The sequence below is a fragment of the Protopterus annectens genome, chromosome 7.part0 (assembly GCF_019279795.1).
Source record: "Protopterus annectens isolate FY-2018-M chromosome 7.part0, PAN1.0, whole genome shotgun sequence".
NCBI classification, from domain to species: domain Eukaryota; kingdom Metazoa; phylum Chordata; order Ceratodontiformes; family Protopteridae; genus Protopterus; species Protopterus annectens.
The window spans coordinates 1616770130-1616783166 of NC_056739.1; positions in this window are offsets into that span (position 1 = coordinate 1616770130).

The window sequence follows — 13037 nt, forward strand, 5'->3', positions numbered from 1 at the left end:
GTGGAGTGGTATGACGTGATATTTTCCAGATAGAGGGAATAGAGACTTCAGTTTTTTTTGCCTAGAAATATGGATTTTTTTGTATCATTCATATATTGTTGAAATTTGAGTTGATCTTGTGTGGCTTTAAAGGAGCACCAGGTGTTCCAGGCATTATTTCTTTGGATGATCTTTAGTTTGGTTTCTTTAGTGAGCCAGGGGGCAACTTTTGGTTTAATTCTAATAGAGCGTGCAGGTGCATGGTTGTCAAGGATGGCCAGGAATGTGTTATTAAAGTGTGTTACTGCCTCATCTTGTAGTAGTTGTTTTAGAATTGACCAACTGCATAATTTAAGTTCTTCTAAGAATTTATTAAGGTTGAAGTTTCTGTTATTTCTTATTCTTTTATAGGTGGGTAGATTTGGACATTCAACTTTATGCCTAATAGTATATGTTAAGAAATGATTACTTAGATCTTCAGGGAGAGTACCAGATTTGTACATGTGCTGGGGGCTATTAATTAGTATCCAGTCTAGGATACTTTCTTTATTGTTAGACTTGCTGATCCTAGTAGGGGAGGTTATAGTTTGTGTAAAACCATGTAGGTTTATGTGGGTGGTTGGGGTCTCTGCAGTGCAGGTATTCCAATCTATATTGAGGTCCTGTAAGAACAATGGTCTCTTGCGGGTAGGCATTGGATAGCCGGTAGAGGATGTCTTCTAGGGTCCCTGAGTTATTACCTGAGGGAATATAGACACATACTCTGTTTATACATGTGTTTTTTATTTATTTGTAATTTGGAAATCATAATATCTGCTTTGTTAAATATAGGTGGTTGAAGGTTGTCTAGAATAACATTTAAGGTGGTTTTATGGAGAACAGTAACCCCTCCCCTTTCCTGGTAGTACTATCTAACCTGAGTATATTATACCCTGGAGGTAGAATTTCATTATCTGGCATAGTTGGTTTTAACCATGTTTCAGTGACAAAAAGCATGTCAGCGGAGTAGATTGTCAGGAGGGCATGGAGGTTGTGGACCTTATTATTGATACTTCTAATGTTTAAGTGGCAGGTCAATAGTGAGTTGGGGGGGTCTATTTAGGCTTTGTCTTATGTTTGGGCTGTTATGATTAGAGTTAGTGTTGTCTGGGGATGGTGGCCTAGGGTTGAGGTGGATATCCCCATCAATAGTAAGGATGTGGGGCAAACTAGCTATGAGTTTTAGAAATGTATTTATCAGTTTTTGGTAGTATTTGATTTTGATGTTAACATATCTGAATATAACAGGGTGGGTGTTAGCAGGGGTAAAGAAGTTGGCATCGCTAGACATGAATGAGGGGGCAGAAAGGTTTGAGAGGGTTGGGGTGGCAGTAAGGCCTTTGGGATGGTTGACTCCTATATGGGATTGGTTTTCATAGATGGTGAGAGAATAAAGGGTGATTAGTAAAGGTAGGTGTAGAGTAGAGGTGGCATTTTAGAAGACTTAGTAAGTATTAAAGACATAATGGAGAAGATATACTCCTGGTAGGTAGGCAACCTAGGTATAACAGTAGGTGGGGAGATAGTGAAAGGGGTGGGTTATAAATGAATTCCTGTTAATGGCTGGTGAAGGAAGGGGAGGGGGTGTGGCTGAGGTGTTATAAATTCAGAGGTACTGAGGGAAGGTGGAAATAGGGGGCAGCGAGGGGCATGAAGTGAGCCCAGAGGGTGAGCGGAGCAGTGCTTAACCACACTAGAGGAATCCTCAGAGCCTGTAATTAAAGTAAGAGGCTTTTTTCTTGTTTTTTTTTTATTTGCTTTAAATTCTAATCAATGTTCTGTTTTTAAACACAGACAGCATATTTAACACTACAATTTGGTGGAACTTTTTAGAATTAGGAGCCTTATTTAAAGGCTGGGAAGTTTGGTGCTGTTGACCCAGTATGGCTGAATTAAACAGTTTAAGCAGAAAGATTTTAGAAAAAAATAGTAACCATAGTTAAGTTTGTTATTGAGGGTAGACTAGTGTGGCTATCCATTTTTTAATGCCCGACTGGATGCAGTCCTTCTAACTGTGCAAGCCTTTCAGGGTGGGAGCTGTGAGAAGAGATAATACCTAAAAATAGTTATTTAGTGTTAGCTCATCACCATAAATAGAACTATAGCAAAAAAAAAAAATAATTGAGCAGTGTTTATGCCATATATAACACAGCAACTGAGAGAAAAGCATAATCATACATTAATAGTACACTCCACTGCCCTAAGAAACAGTTTCAAGTATTTGGTAGCTACATAGAACAAGTAAGCAAGATATAGCATGTATAAGAAGAAGAAACGCTAACCATGGTCACACTATTCTGCAAGATATACATTACACCAGAAATTGCATTCTATGCTATTATAGCTGACATTTGTATTATACAATTATCTGATATAATTCCTTATTTTAGTGTAGACATTATAGTTTCCTCAAAGTAAGCTGAGGAAGGGTTTGTAGGGGGAAACTGGATAGAAAAGGACAAGGTTAGAGGTTATCTAGATATGAGAGAGAACATAGATTATGAGGTGGTCAGGGAAGAGAAAAAGTATGACCAAAAACTATTAAAACTAGTCAGCCTAGAGTAATACAGGAGCAAAGCCAGATGTCAGTAAAATCATTTTTAAGAATCTTTTTGAATTGATTGTTTTTTGTGTTGGTTCTGATGCTATAAGGCAGTGAATTCCAATGTGTTTCTTCATGATGAGAAAATAGGGAGTTCCCGCCGTATTAATGGATTTGGATACTTGTACTAGAGATTTATTTGTTGAGTGAAGACTTTGGTTTGTGGCATGGGGCTGGAGAATATTTAGAAGGGCAGTTTTTTCAGGTTGATATACTAGTTTGCATGCTAAGGTTAACTGGTTATAGGATAGAATTTGTGGGAGATCTAACCAGGAGAGTGACAGTGGTGGGTATGATCTGGGCAGTCAGTAGAAAATTTACCTATTTTATTGTAGCATGTTTCACATTTAATTAAATCTGTCTTTTTAAGGTTGGCAAGAATTGGGGAAGCATGCAGAAGTGTTAATAGAAGATGGGCTCTAGCAGTGGCAACCCTAGAGGTGTTAGTTAGATACTTTTTATTTCTGTAGAGAGCACCAATTTTTTTATGAACTTTTTAAATTGTTTATGCTATATGTAGATCAAATCTTAGGTTGCTATCTATTATTACTCCTAGTAGTTTTGTTTATGAATCTGCATTAACGTTAGTATTATCCCTAGCTGTAATGTAGAAGGTGCTGGGGGGAGGGTTCTTGTGGTTTGGAAGAGCATGAGTTTTGTTTATTGGGGTTGAGTATGAGCTGATGGTTATAGAGCCATAGCTCGGTATCTGAGAATGATTTTTGGGTTATATCATGGAGGAGCTGCAGGTTATTAGATGGTAAGAATAAAACTTTGCTACTTAAACCAGTTAGTCAAACTTCTTCAAGTTTATACTTGAATGTTTTTATGTAGAGATATATACAAAGAATCTTTGTTACTCCTTATAAAATCTTTAAGTTTAGTAAAATGACTTTTTCAGTCTGTTGGAGCTGTATTAAGGATGTAAAGGCTGACTGGACACACGTGTTTATGGACTGTGAAAAATTAAATGTATATTGGAAAGATATAAGCATGTTTTTTGAGGGATTATGGTATAATTGTTCTTTAACTAAGTCAATAATACTACTCAATGTTCCACTTCTTTTATCTGAAAAGGCCAAACAACAAAAACATATTCTGGAGTCTCCTGACAGTATTTAGAAATGTTATTATAAAAAATTGGAAATTGAATTCAGTTCCTACATTTAAAGAAGTTTTAAATTTAACATCAGTAGTATGTAAAACTGAAGAAGTGATCAGAATAACATATATAAATCACACTAAGACTTTTAGTGGTTAGGATAACCTTGAAATGTTGCTATTGTAATGCCAAGACTCTTAATTTGTTAATTGTGTAAGATTGCCTTGGCAATTCAACGTTTTGCTAACATTATGTGATGTTGAATATATATTGTAAATATGTTAAATTAAAATCTTCTTAAATGAAGGAAACTCCTTTTATATTATGCAGCCTATAAACAAAGGGATTGCACCTAGATCTGAGGATGTCATTGTCTCCCTTTACTCAGCCTTCATTAAGCCAATCATTGAGCATAATACCCCCTTTGGCATGTATCTGTGCAGATGCATGTGACATTTAGAATGCCCAGATAGATAACTTACTAAAAGGATACAAGCCCTGAACAATATGTCCTACATGGATTGACTCAAAGCCCCGTCACTATAATCTGTATCCTACAGACTAAGAGGTGACCTCTGACTGGCATACAAGGTTTCCTCCAATCAAAACTGATGTAGATACCGCATAACAACATGCCTAATGGCATCAAAAATGCTCAGTCTAGGGACTTAAAACTCTTCTATAACATCAACAGAATGATTTGGAAGGATGGGTGTGTATTGCAGAAGATACCTCTGCTCTAGAAAAGACGCCACATTCTACATAAAACAAAGATCTGTCCTGTCCATATTCTAATACTACTCTCAGGACAACCCACTATGCTGCTAATTGACAGAAATAGTTTCTATATGCTTTATTCCTTGAGTGTAGATTAGTAAGGCCAGTGTAACACCCAATAAGATAGGTTACTTGAAGAAAAAAAGGGAAATGATTAGGCTTAAAATGTCCCACAAGAGTAGCTACCTACCTATGAACATGTGTACTTATAAATGAACTTATACAACATTCATTTAATTTGAGATCATTTTAGACTATTGTCCTTGTTCCAATTGTTAACATGGTCTAACCTAGTGGAAGCAACTTTGAGTCAGAGGAAAATGGACTAACAACATCCAGTTTACAGCTGTCTGCAAACATAGACAGCCATAGGTCTAGAGTGTTGGCCTGAAGATCTGAGACATAGATGCTGAATAGGTGAAAGCCCCACACTGAGCCTTGTGATGTTCTACTCACAACTTTTTTGCTTTCATAAGTGACACCTATGACTCTGACTAGGTAAGTTCTGTCAGCCAATCAGTTAGCTATCCACCACACAACATAAGGATTTATATTTAAATGTATGAGTCTGTCAAGAATTACTGCATGGTGAATAGTGTCAAAGTCCTTGGCTATTTCTGGAAATGCTATATAAACAGTGTCACAACTATCCACAGCTTCAGTGATTCTTTTAAAGAAATTAATGAAGTTAAAGACAGGACGTCCAACTGACAAAGCCAAACTGATAAGGGTTGAGGGTTAAGAGATTTCCAATATCCAGATTAATAAGGTCTGAGATGATATCTCCCATAGCTTTGCATATGAGGCTAGCAAGACTAATGGATCTGTAGTTAGCATGGTCTGTCATGAGGTGACTCTGACCCTTTTGTAATGGCATTGCAATGTCTGTATTCCAGGCTTCAGGAATGCATCCAATAGAGAGGCTTAGATTAAATAGCTCATGTAGTGTTTTTGATGTTTGGTATGGATAACTGGGTAACCTGGCATATTATCCGGGCTTATGGATGATGCATCTTTGGCTTTTGAGAGCTCTGAGAGGATGTGCGAGATATAATTCAATGGGGTGGTTGGGACTGTGGAACATGTGGAATGGCTATCACAGTGCATGAAGTAAAATGTGTACTAAATTTGTCAGCTAGGATATTATCTATTTCTTTTGAGTCCATACAAGCAGCATAGTTGTGCACTATCTCAGAACTCTGCTGTGTGTTACTTCTAAACGTCCTATTATATTCAAGGAAATAGTTGTTTTCTGTTTTAGTTTCTGTGGCTATTTTAAGTTCATACTCATATTTGAGCTTTCTATTGGGTCCATTAATATCTTTACTAGTTAGATAAGCATTCTCTTAAGGCAGGTGGAATGAGACCTCTACTATGCATTAAGTAATTTATTTCTCTTGTTATATTATTTATTTATATGAGTATTCGACCATAGGCGGTTGATTTTAAATTTCTCATTATATTTGGTGCAGACATAGTCTGCCTTATCATTATAACTGTTTAAGTGGTAGTAGGAGTCAGAATCTTAGGCATTAATATCAAACAAATGTTGGGCACACTGACTATTGGCAGTGTATGTCAGCCAGTTTACTAATGGACAGTGGAAGTTCCCAGATGAAACTTGTTGAGCTTAATAGGGATTTCGCCTAAGATGCTAAGATAACTATTATTTTCAGAAGGGGACATAGAATGTGTTCTTTAGCTAACTGTGATGTGGTAATTTAATTTGACTTGCTTATGTTTTTGTATATCTAGGAGTTCCAATTTTTTGTCATTAAGAATCTGCCATTAGGTGATGATATCCTTGACAGATACTGATGCTCCCTCACAGTTGTCCACAGGTCTGAAGACATAAAAGACACTAAACCCAGGAACAGATGGAGTCCTTTCAATGCATTGAAACCATGTCTCTGTAACTATTTGTTCAAGATGCAAGATAACCTTAAGTGCATGCATTTGAATAAAGCCACCTTAATGTCTTCCATATTAGAATTTACCAGGGTGGAATTTCCAGAAGGAGTCTGCCTAAAAATAGGTACTTTGGAGGCTGCAAAGATGTAAGCCACAGTTTGAAAACCCTGCTAAGAAAGAAGACCATGCCTGTCAAAGCAAGAAGGCGTATTAGTCATCTTGCCTCAAACTGATGCATACTGTATCCCATTGAAATGCCACCAGCTACATAGCCAATTAAGAAAGACAATTGACTTGTTTTTGAATCTTGGCATTATTCACGAGGATGACAAAGTACCATTCCAAACCAGTGTCTTTCCTACTATGGACAAATGCATTAAGTAGCTCAATCATACCCTTGTGCATTCCCTAAGCATAGACTTCATAATGTCATTCAGCCTGTGTAAACCACTATCAGGACATAATCATATTTCTCAGGAAGGTGAGATTTAAGACCTTCTCACATTTAGAATTTTAGATTCAAAAAGACAACTTAGCTGTCACCCTATTATTATTCATTCTAGTAATGTGGTGCCCACATGCCTGACAGTAGCATTACCTATTACTAAAATATTACCATATATAAAAGCAGTGTTAGTAGGCCTTGACAACTTGAAGTCTGCACCATTGTGACTCATAGAGGTATACGGACTGCTTGTGGGTGTGAAGGGTGAAGGTAGGTGTGATGCTGTGTGAAATAATAAAAGGTAAAATGAGCCAAAAAAGTTTATGACCAGGAAAAGTGTAATGAGAACTCCACCAGGCACAAATAAATCGAAGCTCCAAGGTAAAATTGCTTTTAATAAATAATTTTATTATTAAAAGCAATTTTACCTTGGAGCTTCGATTTATTTGTGCCTGGTGGAGTTCTCATTACACTTTTCCTGTGTGAAATAATGCTTGGGAGGCTTAGGCAGTGTTGTATTAATCACAATGCAAGTTGGTTTAGTGGAGGTGGTCTGTGCTGTGTGTGTATGCATTTTCTGCGTACTGAATGAGTTCTGAGGTGAGACAGTAGCTGGCCCTGTCATGGTAGAGAGTTTCCTGATTCTGCACGCATTCATGTTCCTACTTGATGCACAAATGTACTTAGCACAATACAGCAAGTGTTTATGAATTCCAGCTTTTGTTTCTTACAAACAAAGTGATAATATATGTACTTGTATAAATAGTTCTGCTTTCAACTCAGTACTTTAAAGAACTAGTGAAATAAAACAAAGCACAACCAGTGGAGTAAATGCCTCTCCACAATATAGAGCAGTAAATGTAATCAATCCAAAACAGAGGTAGCGAAAGAGGCAACTATGAAACGCCAAATAACCCAGCCTTACATATAAAATAAGCAGTCCTTTATTTAGTGCACCAAGGTAAGCGCTTTCACATAATGCTTTGTCAGACCATAAAACCCTCTCCCAATAAAGACACTTACTTTTATATCCATCACATGATGCCTAATAATTAGACAATTATCTTTTAAAGGAACAAATCTATTGTAAAACAAAGTATGTTGCAATATTCACAAATATTATAGCAACTAACTATGACTACCTACATGTACAATGGTAAAAAACTTGAGTGTGTTAAAACACATGTAATAATTAACAATTAACAATTAGCAAAGCATACCTAACGTAAATCAAATAAGTTTTGGCCTAACATTGTCCACAGATGCAAAAACAAAAATGGAAAAAGTAAAAAAACTGACCAACTAAGACATAAATGTGTATGTATGCTGTAAAAAATGCATGGATGGTATAGACATAAATGCACTACATCTGCAAAAGAACAGACCCTAAATACCTGAGATGTATAAATTATAAAAAAGCCTTCAAAGCAAAGCAAGGGAACATAACACCACATACCCATCACCTTAAAACTTGTCATTCATGTACACATTTCTAATGCATCAAAAACAATAACCTGAAATATGCAGCTAAATAGTTCCTATAAAAGTTAAATATATGCATAGATGTGTTCCTGAGCCCGAAATGCAATTGCAATAAACAAAAAATGTAATTCCATCAACCCAAGGTTTTCAAATAACAATTAAGCCCCTTGATTTTAAAATAGGTTTAAGCGAGGCTCTCTCAATGAGACCCCGGCCCTTATCTGCTCTCAGTCTTAATATCCAATTCGCCTCCTTCCTTTCAGTCCCATTCCTTATGTTACCTTCCCTAACAATTGGTACCACATTATCTATAACCATAAACCGAAATATATGTTCCTTGCCCTCTGTCAAAACATGCTTGGCTAGGGCATCGTTGGTATAGTTGACCCTAATGGCATAGAGATGCTCCCTCATTCTATTACGAAAACCCTATTTGTTTTACTAACATAGAACGAGGAACATATCTGACATGTAGCTAAACAGACAATGTTTGGGGTATTACAACTAGCAGTCACCTTAAACCTAAAAACTTGTCCAGTATCTGGATGCTCAAAACTGTTACCTATATTGATGAATTGACAAAAGTTACATCACCCACATGGTACAGTCTCTATACAGTCATTGGTAATATGCCTCTCAAAGGATTGACATAACAGTCTCTTTAGATTTGGTTTATTTTTTGTATCTGAACATTGGACTATCACCAACAATCTTTCTAATCTCTGTGTCCATAGTTACAACACGCCAATGACAATTGATGATGTCAAAAATAGCCCCATTGTCAACAGTGTAAAACATAGGTATTCTCATCCCTGAAGGTTGACACCTGTTTACATTTACAACTTCAACATGGTCAGAGTAATATGGAGCAGCTCTATCTATCTTGAGTATATCCATATTCAAATGACCATCTTCTATTTCATCCTTACCATAGCCATGTTTGGATAACCTTTCCTTAAAAGCACCCAATTCTTGTTTAAACTCAACATCTGTTGCATTAAGGCATGAAATCCTCATCCCCTGTCCTTTTGCAATATTCCTGAATATATAATGGGGATTTAGGGTCTGTTCTTTTGCTGATGTAGTGCATTTATGTCTATACCATCCATACATATTTTACAGCATACATACACATTTATGCCTTAGTTGGTCAGTTTTTTGACTTTTTGCATTTTTGTTTTTGCATCTGTGGACAATGTTAGGCCAAAACTTATTTGATTTTACATTAGGTATGCTTTGCTAATTGTTAATTGTTAATTATTACATGTGTTTTAACACACTCAAGTTTTTTACCATTGTACATGTAGGTAGTCATAGTTAGTTGCTATAATATTTGTGAATATTGCAGCATACTTTGTTTTACAATAGATTTGTTCCTTTAAAAGATAATTGTCTAATTATTAGGCATTATGTGATGGATATAAAAGTAAGTGTCTTTATTGGGAGAGGGTTTTGTGGTCTGACGAAGCATTATGTGAAAGTGCTTACCTTGGTGCACTAAATAAAGGACTGCTTATTTTATATGTAAGGCTGGATTATTTGGTGTTTCATGGTTGCCTCTTTCGCTACGTCTGTTTTGGATTGATTACTTTAAAGAACTAGTTGAGTCATACAAGTCTGATTTAAACAGTTACAGTAACAACACCTTTTTGAACTAAAAATATCCGTGAAATATTCAGGCATGTGTTTTGCAGCATATTTGACAATTGTTTAATAGTATAAATATAATGAATATTTTTTTAACTAAAATGCATCCTTATATTAAACTGTAGAAATTAAAATATGCAATAAACATAGTAAATTAAACATAAACTAATTATATAAAAAATAGAGATACTGGAATTTAAAGAGGAATGAGAATATTGGATCCAGGCAGCAAAAGACACCTCTGAGCAGATACTATGAAATTAAATTAAATGTAATGTTCCACTAGGCATATGCTTAAATTTGATCCCATGTACTATATGGTCATTTGGGTGTGCGTGCGTGTGTGCGTGTGTGCGTGTGTGCGTGTGTGCGTGTGTGTGTGTGTGTGTGTGTGTGTGTGTGTGTGTGTGTGTGTACGCACTCATCCATGTGCTTGTGCACATGTGCATTCACCCGTGTTTGGGTGAATGGATGGAGGGGTATATCTATGAGCCATCAGCTTAGGAAAGTCAGAAATTTTATTGCAGGTAAACATACTCCATACTCCCAAGGGCAAACTCCCAGAGCACAGACCCATAGAATATTTGAGAAAAGACACTGAACCACTTTTTATCATGGGGCATGACCCCTGGACCACCACTTTACTTATATATACTGACACCATGACTGTACAACATTGAGGAATAGAGAAAACACAGGTAATGTAAAAACACAGCTCATATAACTGCAGTTTTCAGTCAAGGCAAATAATGTTAAGCCATTCTGGATGCTACCATTTCAGAGAATCTGTCTTCTGCCCTATGTTCATAAGTCTACTTCTTTAGAAAAGCTGTAGATCTGCTGCCTGTAGTTATGAATCCCTTACATGCATTATGTGCATTAGTGGTACCATAATCAATTCTGGAAATACAAACTGTGATGAAAAAGAAATACAATAATATGAAAGGATGTTATCAATACCTATCTTATTTTTTATGATGCTATGAACACCTATGTTATTCTTTTAGAAGTGCATTGATGTTGAGATTATTAAAATGTAAAAGGTCTGTGTTAGGTGTAATGCGAACATGGCAAGCTGTGACCCCCCCCCCCCCAAAAAAAAAAAGCAATGACAGAAGCATTAACATTGTACCAGTTATTTGCTACATGGAAAAATAATTACAAAATGTTTCATTAATGAGTGACTGAAGGAAGACAGTAAATCCCTCTAGCTTTACCAATTCTCCAGAATATATGACCTGCATCATTAAAAATGCAAGAATGGAGCTCATTTGAGTGACAATTTGTGGCATATTTATTTTGATTAAAAATCTACACAGAGCATTTTCTCATTACTGCATATATAATAATAATCCCATCCCTCCTTTCAAGACTGGAGAAACGTGAGGCTAACTAAGGTTTTTCCATTGAGAAATAGTTTGTTATGTATTGTGAAATTCTACAAAGTTTTCTGTAAATATTAGGACATTGTGCTGTAATAAAGGCATTCACTACTACTAAATAACTATTAACATGCAAAAGAAAATAATTTAAAAAATAGGGTACAACTATAACAACTAACTAAATCAACTAAATGGTAGACAGCCAGCAAACTGATCTGATGACATTTCAGAGAGGGTAAACATAGAGCTTGCAAACTCTGGAGTTTGTTTCTGGTCACAATAATGGTGGTGCAGCACGTGAAACATCATAGTCTGTTTTGGTTTCCCCAAAGAAAGATTACTGTTGTTTCCAAAATAGTCATAGTAAGATTCTATGCCTCCATTTTTCTGCATATTCTGCTGCTGTAGAGGACACATCCAAAGCATTATCACTGTTTATTTCAGTCTAAAGACATATTGTCATACCCTTTAACTTACATTTTTATTAGTCTTTGCTGTTGTTATTCACATACATACAAAGCAATATGAGAAAGTATTAAATAAACTGGGATTTATAGACAAGTGCTGCTCATATGATAAATATAAATGTTAAAGCTTTTTGCTTTGAGACACTAAAAGGCTAATTACCGATGCAGGTGACACATACTGTATACTGGGCAAAGGCCCATGTAATAAACCATAGCTGCAACAATAACACGAAACGTACACTGTGGTACCATGCAGCAGAAGCTGCATTACAATAGCACTCATGGACAATGTAAATGACATAAGGGTTAAGGCATACAGGTGTATGCAGTGCATGCCAACATACTCAGTGCACTGGCTCATAGTGGCAGCCAGCAGCAGACAGCCATAGAAAGGGTATTTCAGCTCAACAGAGTGGCCAGTAAAAAAGCATGTGTGTTCAGCAAAGTTTCTTTGTTGCTTATAACATAAATGTTGAGGAAATGGGGTAGACAGGAAAATAGGAAAGGAGAAAACAGTAAGCAGAGGTAAACACAGAAGAATAATCATAATGCATGACTGGTGGGGTAAAAGGAATTGTATTTTGTTTTTTTTTGTGATAAAGCCACTAGTATTTCATTTTAGACAAAAAGTGCTGATGACAAATGGACACTGATATTGTCTTGGGATAATGGAAGAAGGGCAAGTAACAGAGACAGATGGTAAAAAACATAGCAGAAAAAGAAGAAACACAAACACACACATGAAGTATACAGTCATATGGTGGGAAGGAAAATGGATGGGTGCATCTATACTAAGTGTGACTGCCAAGCTGAAGCAGGAGGCAGTAATTTAGACAACACTTACTGGGTGACCAATGTTATGGGCTTGTTGCACTTTGAACAGCCCAGAGGGTAGGGACTCTAGCCATCTGACTCAGGCAACCATGGCAAAAGGTGCTACGTAGTGCCAAAGTAGGCATCCAGCTCCAATTGTCCTTTAGGAGTGACCAGCCCTTGCAAATCATGATAGAATATTGGAAGCTTGTTCAGTCCTCCTTTAGTCTTAAATCTTTTAGAGACAGACATAGAGGGCACCAGTGACCTCTCCTCATTATCCAAACAGAGAGATGAATGATTCCTCTCTCCAGAATAATTATCTTTCTTTTGAAGGTGAATTTTACCACCAGATTTCTGGAGTTGCTATGAGAGCAGCTTGCATCCCTAT